This window comes from Apis florea, unplaced genomic scaffold (genome assembly GCF_048593485.1).
Source record: "Apis florea isolate Af1SG1 unplaced genomic scaffold, ASM4859348v1 contig_3813_pilon, whole genome shotgun sequence".
NCBI lineage: Eukaryota > Metazoa > Arthropoda > Insecta > Hymenoptera > Apidae > Apis > Apis florea.
The window spans coordinates 980170-989937 of record NW_028256869.1 but is presented as its reverse complement, the minus strand read 5'-3'; the positions used below and the strand labels follow the sequence as shown (position 1 = coordinate 989937).

General features: G+C 32.2%; 2 long non-coding RNA genes across 3 annotated transcripts; both read right to left on the bottom strand.

The window, feature by feature from the left end:
• Nucleotides 1-683: 683 nt before the first annotated feature.
• On the bottom strand, nt 684-2757 carry LOC116415270 (uncharacterized). The gene is made up of 3 exons (XR_004225858.2): nt 2574-2757; nt 2333-2495; nt 684-2262 (listed from the first exon to the last, which is right to left on the bottom strand). It is a non-coding gene; the product is annotated as an uncharacterized LOC116415270 (long non-coding RNA).
• A 1792-nt stretch (nt 2758-4549) lies between these two features.
• On the bottom strand, nt 4550-8482 carry LOC116415271 (uncharacterized). 2 transcript variants are annotated; one of them, XR_015295082.1, is made up of 6 exons: nt 8441-8482; nt 5854-5928; nt 5594-5776; nt 5299-5458; nt 4969-5162; nt 4550-4794 (listed from the first exon to the last, which is right to left on the bottom strand). It is a non-coding gene; the product is annotated as an uncharacterized LOC116415271 (long non-coding RNA). The 2 variants fall into 2 exon arrangements; XR_015295083.1 differs by lacking the exon at nt 8441-8482 and adding an exon at nt 6272-6650.
• Between the last annotated feature and the right edge of the window lie 1286 nt (nt 8483-9768).

Sequence of the window (9768 nt, the reverse complement as noted above, 5' to 3'; positions counted from 1 at the left end):
GAGTAGGAGGGAAGAGGAGGAAGAGGAAAGAGAGAGGGAGAGAAGAGGGAGGAAGGAGTAAGATCCTCGAGGAGAGCGTCCTTCTTCTGGGTGGAAAGGGAGGACGAGGTCCGTCAAACCGAGGGCCCCGCGTATCCAAACCGTATTCTCCCTTCTTTATATCCTTCCTCTTGTTCTTCCTTTCTTTTTTCCTTTTTCTTTTTCTTTTTTTTTTTCCCTCTCTCTCCTCCACGGCTCGTGTGTTCGCGACATCGGCGTTTATAACTGAGAAACGTGTTCCCTCGGCGTTGATATTAATATCGATAAGATTAAGTTTCGATTTCAAAGGAATGGAAGGGAAGAAGTTGGGAAAAAATTCCGCGGGGAAGGAAAAAAAAAATAGTCGGGCTCGTAAAGAACTCGCAAAACTTCGGGGCGAATCACGGAGTCGCATTCCCGTGTAATTGTTAAGCGCGAAAGCATCCGGGACATTCGCTGGACGAAAGACGAAGGGTAGAAGGTAGAGAAATCACGTGTAACGAACGAGATATTTCCAAGATTTCCTCGACTTTTCGACGCCTGGGAAGGAGCAGTTGGCAAGCGGCGTGCACTCGCTTAATTTGCAGATACGCTCGTCGACGACGACGACGACAACCACGACGACCTTGCTCCTCTCCCCTTGTTTTTCTCACTCTCACACCGCGTGGAATCGTTGCCTCGTTTATTCCTCCATGATCGTCTCGATCGAATTGATCATCAAATTAAAAAAGATTAAATTAATGGGCCGAGCAATCGAAAATTTCGATACTTTCTCCACGATTAAATCCGTTAATTTAATCCAACTAAACGATTACGTACGCCTTCGATCAATGACGATACGCTTCTTCCCCTCGCCTCGCCAAATCCTCTATCATCCATCCTAGTCGCTGGTTCCTCCTACCTGTCCATCCTCCTCCCTGCATCGTATCCTTGCACTACATCCTCGGGGAGAGGGAGGGAGAGAGGGGCGGCGAGGCACAATTTCCAACAGATTCTCGCGATCGTTTCTTTCCACGTCGTGTAAAAGCAGAACAGGTAGGACTCGTAACGGAGGCCAGGACAGGATATCACGTGTGTTCGCAGCGCGTCCTTTGAGCGGACGGGATCCGTCCACAACGCGGTTTTCACGGTCCTCTGATACATTGCTACCGTTTCGAGGAGGAGGGTCCCTGCGCATCCTCTCCGCGTCCGCGCTGCCCCTCACCGAAGGCCTTGTATTATGGTAAACGAGACATCGGAGCCAGAGGCTGCCAGTCACCGCGTACACTCCTTCCACTTCCATTCCGATTCTCTCCTTTCCTCTTTTGTCTACCCACAGACACAGTCGTCCTCTTGTCTCTTCCTGCTCCTCGCTCTTCCATACCCTTTCTGTCCGCGATCCACCTTGCCTCCTACTCGAGTTCCAACGCCCAACGAGAGGACTTAATAATCTTAATGAATTCGAGAAATTCGTAGGAGGCTCGCGAGGTTCTCAAAGTTACGCTTCACGATCGGATTCGCTGGCATTTTCCAAGAGAATGGCTGAGTCACGCAACTGGAACGGAGAAGCGCGTTAAATCTCGTTTTTTCTATCCCTTCACAGATTCGTTCGATTTTTCTTTATTCGTGAAAAATTATATACGAACAGGTGTTTGGAAAAGAGGACGTTTCTCGCGCGATAATGATATCAACGATAATGTTCCATTCCTGGAATTTTTGAATTATTTCATTCAATAACTTAAATCGTAAAAGAAACAAATTGTTTAAAGATCTATAACCTATAAGCGACTTCGTAACTAACTTGTCGACTCGATAATATTACGTTTTATATATAGTTGTATGAATAATCGTGCAAGAGGAGCTGTGCGATGAATGGTTTTACACCGATAAATTTTATGAAACACGTCCTTCTTTCAGACACCCATTCGTGTAAGTTGGAAAGGGACGTTCGAGCTCGGTGATTCTACATCCTCGGGACGAATCGAGTCCATCGCTACCGGGCAAGCCTTACGCCTCAATTTCCGTCTTTGTCCCACGTTTAATCTCGTCCCCTCGATCTTTCTCCTCCCTCTTGCACCATGCCTTCCATGTGCTCCCTGTCTCAGCTCCCCGTATTCTTCGACTTGGATGCCCATAGGCAACGCGTATCGCCTCGCTTCTGACGATGCATCACGACTCTCTCTAATGAAAGCCTTTTCTCCCATTGCCAATTAACTTCTCACGCGACACCAGTCAAAACGGAAGAAAATAGCCGACTGATCACGCCTATAATACATATATATATATATCTCGCGTGCTATCGCGTTTAATCGTTGTTACATTGTTCCCTACTCACGTGTTTTCTCATCCCTTCGATCCATCATCTTCGAAATGTAGATATCCGAAATAGATGACAAAAGCTGCATTCATCATCGTGTTTTAAATTTGTTCACGCGCGTGCACGCGTTGTTCCGTGCAGAGAATCGGGACTTAACGATTACTCGTCATCCCTCTGATATCTGATAAAAAAAAAAAAAAAAAAAAGAGGAAAAAAAGAGAAGAGAAACGAGAAGATCCGCGATCGTAAGCCTGCTTACCTGTAATACCTCTCGACGCGAGCGCGAAAATTACGCTAACACCGGTTAGAAGAAGGCAACGGTGAGCACGGTGCACGATTCATCGATGTACGTACGTCGTAACATTACCTCCATCAGATAAACGGAATTCTTCGTCGAGGGGAAAATAAAAAAAGGACAGAGAAGAGAGAGAGAGAGAGAGAGAGAGAGAGAAGGCATGGAAGAAGAGAACCTTAACGCGAATGGTAAAAATCAGAGAGCAGAAATTCATCTTTCTCGGGATGTCCAACACTGCGGACATTAATCCGACGATAAATACGCACGGTCACGGGTTAAGGGAAACGGGTACACACAGGATTGACAAGTTAAACGAGTTTCGCTCGATTCACCGGCCACGATCGATCATCGCGACTGATCTCTCGATCGTTCCAAGGGGAAAAATCCACGCGACGCTTTCTCTCCTACCCCCCCTGTCTGCTCGAGTGACCGCCTACCCCGCCCGTACAACGTTGCAACGCTGTAACAAATAGCGTTAACGATGCGAATCCCATAAGATCACACGCTGCCGCCGATTATTAATTGCCCTCATTCGTCAAATAGAACTTCGCGAACCGTGAACCATTACCTTGAGATTCGATAAATTCACGACCGATTACCCGATATATAATCGCACGGGTGAAAAGGGAAAGATTCGATGGTTCAAAATCGGGAAAATAAACCATCAGATCAGAGTATCTATCAGAGTATCAGATGCGTGTGAAAATATATATATATATATCGTGTGATCATGTATGAAATAGCGAAATACGGCAAAAAGCGTTAATTAAAGGAAAAAGGGGGAAAAAGTAATTGTCGCTTAGCAGATACATCTCTCCACTTGCTAAGAATAATTACGTTCGAAAAGAGACCGTGTGTCGCGTGTACGAATAAAAGTAGGCGACCAACAAGGTGTCGGGAGACCGTTTAACTTTGTGCTTCTGATCGCCTATTCGACGCCCTGCCTTAGGGGACACGATTGCGCCTCGCCACTTTCTAATTTAGCATCGAGTTTTGTCTGCTGACAACGAGCAATTTCTCCGTACAATCATCTCGAAACTTGACGATCCATCATGATAAATCTTAGTATCTTACAGTGATTAATTAAGTAACCGTTATCAATTCTTATTTTTCTTAAGATTCCTCCAGTTCCCTTTCCTCGATAATATTGCGAATGAAAGAATCTGATTTGAAGACATTGAAATTGCAAACTCGCTCAAACGATTATAAAAATAAAATTTCTTTTACTTTTTCTCTACATCGATGATCGAATTTTTTTTTACAGTCCCGTTTAAGGAACAATGTAACAAAGTTGAAGCATGAAAAATATGAAAAACGATGTTTAGCTATGTATTTGGCGAGCACCCGTTATATAAATCTGGTCGCTGAATCGACTTAAACGATCCTCGAAGCAAATTTTTACGAGACACGCATTCGTTATCCATTAGAGTAGGTGTAGCACGTGCGGTGGGTTTCTGGAGTCCGGTGTTACCAGAGCCGAGTATACGATATTCATTCTCTCGCGACCCATTCCGGGCGATGCGTGTAAATGGCGGGCATAATTGAATTATCATTGGAACCGCATGAAAGACAGCCCAAAGCCACCCCGGACCCAGTAATGAACGAAATCAGCGTTACGCCCCGACTCTGCAACGCGGTTTCAAAATAGCTACAGCTATATTTAGATAACAATGGACCTCGATAAAAGCAGCTACGATAATTTCCATTGGCCTCGTCCTCCCTATTTTCCTCCGAATTATTGGAATTCGACAATGAAATTAGTTTCAAATTAATTTTCATTATTAAAGGGAGCTCGATGAATGGGCACCTCCTTGCCATTTTTCCTATCGATATTGATTTAGATGTTTTTCAGGATCACACTCAAAGAAAAGGGAAGAATTCTATCGATTCGATATAAAAAAATATTCGAAATATCGTTGAGCTTCACGAAAAATTTAAAATTTTGTTTTGAGTGATCGTTTAGTAATCGTACGATTCCTAATTTTATGATTCCTAATTTTATGATCGTATTGATAAACGTTTAATATTCAGAGCAAATCCCTATGGCACCTTATTAATCAAAGTTTAATTGCACGTGCTGATGCTAATTAATAATCTCCTTCCCCTCCTCATTTCCCAATAAATCAAGTTAATTTTCAGTTTAATTAATTCTACCGGAGGCTCAGCAGTCATTGAAGTTAATTCTCTGAAAATAACAGACATAACATTTAAGTTTCGCTTACGAATATAGTTTAATTGTGATTTTCAATGCTCGTTCGGAATTATATGGAGTACTCACTTGTTTTTTTATTATAATAAAATATATACGAAATGTTGTTATCAGATGTTTAAATAAACAATTAAGTCTGTGAAAACTTACTTTCTCTCAATGTTGAAAAAATTCCTAAACCCCTTCTTGTGGTCTCTCTTCTCACAGATGTTTGAATCAAGATTACGACATTCTTGCTTTTTCTCGTTCCCCAGGTGAAGATTAAAATCTGGACTGGCGAGAGCAGTTGGACCATCGCCATTTTCTTTTTTCTTTTTTTTTTTTTTCTTTTTTTTACCCTGTAACTTTACACCACGGGTCATTTCCATTCGACGAACACGTGGCACATAAAACTCGCGAAATAAACATTTACACATAAAAAGAATTTGTCGAGTGAAATCGCTATCGAACAATCGTGAATATTTTGAAAATTTTGAATACCTTATAACGACATATGGCAATCTCCTATTTTTCTTTTCTTTTCAAAAATAAATCAAGACTATTATTTTATATTCCTTTAATGAACTATTATTATCCGTCACGTGATTTCAACGTGATTTCAATGTTAAAGATCGTTGCTGATATGAAATGATTATTCTCGCTGAAAAAATTAATAAAAAATATTTTTATTTGACTTAGCGAGTTATCATATTTCTACGTAAATTTCAATTCGTGAATATTATCAAAATCAAAATAATATGAAATAACTACGATATAATAAAAATTCTATACTCACTTCTGTATCTGTGAATTAACGATGGAATTATCTACAAATTGTCTCAACGCTTCGTATATTTCATCCGACTACGGCAATCAAGAGAACGTTTAACCATTCGTTAAAGCGATGCACGTAACCTGCTCGAGCATTTAAATGAAAATGCTATAGACGTTGATTCCGGATAACATAGGCAGTAGTAATCTTTAATAAAACAAATTACATTGAATAAGTAAATTTGATATTAAATGATGATTATAAAATTAAATATAGATACTTACTCGATTTTGATGTACATATAATAAAATTTTAACTTTTGTCCAATCCGTACACGAATGGATATGCACCAATATTAACTAAATAAGAACATATTAAATAAGAAACTAAATTCGTTTAATAGTATAATATAATTATATTTATGCGGTTCGTTATTAAAAATAAAATTGCAATGATTGAAATTAAAACTGAATTTCAATATAAAATTATATATAATTATTTGTTTAAATCTCTATGACTGAAGAATATCAATTTGCAAAAAAACTCGTATATATATATAATGTTTTGTCATTTTGAATGACAAATGAAATCGTCGTTTTTAGAAATATATTAATATTAATATTAATATTAATATTAATATATACTTAATATTAATATTAATATTTATATTAATATCGAAAATACAATATCTATATTTTTTACATTAAAAATTAAGATACATTGTAATTTTGAAAAATGATTTGAAAGATAATTTTGAAATGATGAAAGTGTATACAATTGACATCTCGTATTTTGTGATCACGCGCCATAATCACGACAAAGAGACCAAATAGGAGAAAGACAGAAATAGGATAAAAATTAGGAAATCAACGCCATCTCTAGAGCACTGTAGATAAACTAACATAAACAAGGAGAAATAGTAGAAAAAGGATAAAGATAGAATAAGAATTAACTGTTAGCACCATCTCTGCAAAACTATTCAAAGCATGACGTTGATCTTCAATTTTTACTCTACCTTATCTTATAATATAAAATTGCAAAAATATAAATTGCAAATTGCAAATATATCACAGACGAAAAATAGAATAGATGTGACATCCTATAAAACTTTGTGATATATGTTTTAAAATATCAATCTTAAAAAAGTTCAAAAAAGGTTTTTACATTTATCATCTTATCATGTCTAACATAAAGTTAAATTATTTAAAAAATACAAAGTAAACAACACTTATATATTTAATAATTTTAAGAATTAAAACGAGAATATTAAAATTTCTAAATGAAAAATATAATCGCGGTTAATTCATATTATTTCTTTAAAAAAAATAATATAAATAATAAATTAATTCATAATCAAAATAGTTAAAAACAATCAGAATATTTTTCATATTTCAATATAATACTGTAACATTATAATTTTATGCAATATTAATTCAAATTAAATTACTAATTTATTGTCACAATATTAATTCAAAAGTGCAATTTACTCATGAAGCTTCTGAATGATAGCCAATATGCAAATCAATCAAACAATACAATCACAATTATTACATATTATTAAAACAAGCAAGTAGTAACAATAACTTCTTTCAACCAAATCTCCAAACAAGATTCAAGAGATAAAAAGCCATTTGTTATAGTCCTTTTCAGTTTACCAAATCTTTTTAGCTTTTCTTTTTTCGAACGCTGCTGAAAATTAAATTTAATCTTCACTAATTACAAATAAAAAAATGATTGCGAAATTAAAAAAATGATAATGAATAATCATCGAAAATGACCAATTTGACTCAGCTTCACTTTCGATTTTTCAGATTATTTTATCTTTTCTCTATAAAACATAAATTATAATCATAGCATCTATATGATCATTGAAAATCCTTTTTTTTTTAAATAATTTCATAAAATCAACCATTTATTTACATTAAATAAAAAATTAAATCTTCAAGATAAATATATAAATATATATGAAATTAAAATAAAACAATAATTATCTCAAATTCTATTTTTAAAGCTCATAATGTAAATTAATGATAACTCTAATAGTCAAATATGAATAAAAAAAATAAATTATTATTTAAAGAATTATCAACTAAAATAATGTTCAATATATAATCGAATAAAAGTATATTAATAAAATAATAATATAAAAAATAAAAAAATAAATATTACACAATAAAGCCTAGTCTGAAGCAAAATAAGATATCATGATTTTCCATAATCGAATGTTATCTTGCATAACGATTTCGATATATCGAATTACAAAATGGAAAGAAGAATATGTTCAACTTATTTATTCGTTTGAATATGACAAGTCACAACATGTGAAATATAACACGAATATAAATCATTAATTTGAAAAAATATTGAATTAATATTGAATAAGAAATATTTTCAGCTGAAATCCTATAAAATAAAATAAAAATATAAAAATAATATATGAATTAAACTTATGGATAGATATATTTAGGAAATATATATATATATATATGAAAATATATATGTGTGAATTGATTATAATGATTTAACTTCTATTTCTTTATAAATAAAAAATATAGTAATCATGTTTCCTATTAAAATAAATAAAATCTTATTACATTTGAATAAAAATTATCGGATTATTTTTTAATTATTATAATGTGTACAAAAACTATTAAAACTCGAATATTGCTTTTGAAGTTCCAATCAAACAATAATATGTTACAAAGATATTTAATAATTTCGATAATGATTAAACAAATACATATTATTAGAACAAATTAAATTTATTAATATATAATTAAGCTTAATAATCGTAATACGATATTCTATCAAAAAAAATTTTACATAATTATAATAATTATAATAATTATAATAAAAATTTTACATAATTACCAATAAAATGCTACCTGTCACTACAATTTTCAACTGAAGACTGATGACGTAAGTAATATGATGCGCATTGATTCGTCTCACTATTAGATCTTAACAATTTTCTGATTGGATAGAACGATGCAGTTTTCTATTCACTTCAACCGCGCGAAAATTGAAATATTATATATTATATACTTTAATTGTAAATTTCTATATATTACAATATACAAAAAGTTTGTCTTGATCTATTTCTCATATATTGAAATGTATTTTATAAAGATATTCCAATTAAAATATAATAAGAATAGATTATTATAATTAATTTAATATAAAAATAATTCAAATTAAAAAAACTGAAACATAAAATTAAATTTAAAATTTAAAATAAAAATTGATTAAATCAGAAAAGAATATAATATAAAACAAAAGAAATCAAGGTAGATATATAAAATATATGAAAAAATAAATAAAATAAATTGACGAATAGTAAGATATGAAATGAAAGAATTTAAAACAAAAAACTACTAAGAAAATAAAAAATTAAAATAAAAAATTAAAAATAAATAAAAAAATTTGTATCTATTGTCTAATTGTTATCTAACAATAAGATTTTAAAATATTTTACTCTTCTTAATACTAAAATTAAAATAAATCATATCTTGAAAATCAATATAGTCTAATGACAATATCTTTATCAAAAATAATTTTATCTTATTATTATCTTATTTAAAACGAAAAAATATAAAATTAAAAACTTTTATTATTCATTTCAATAATTAAATTAATAATTTCATTACTAATATTTCAAAATTAATATTTCCAAAAATTGCAAAAAATAAAAATTAAAAAATAAACAAGAAAAAAATAAATGAAAGTTAAATAAAAAAAAAAAGACATAAGAAAGAAAAAATGAATATATCAAGAAAATTATATATTGATTTAAATCATTTACCAATTATTATATAAGGATTTTGATCAATTGATTTACATATATTTGAACATCAAATCATTAAATTTTTAAAAAATCATATAATAATAAATATATAAATCATATAATAATAATAAATTTTGATTCTTTAGAAAAAATTTAATTTCATCTGTAACATTTTACAAATGACACTTTAATAATATTCTAATTTTTATTCTATACCTATTACATTTCGCCTTTTTTGTTGTAATATTCTGAATTCATTATACATTCAAATTTTCTATTAACAAATTGAAGTTTTAGAGTCCATCTACAAGATTACACCATTATAATACGTTTTTTATTAATACTATTTAATGTTATTAATGTATTCCATTAATAACAAGAAAAACAAAAAACCTAGCGGCAATTTTATAATAAT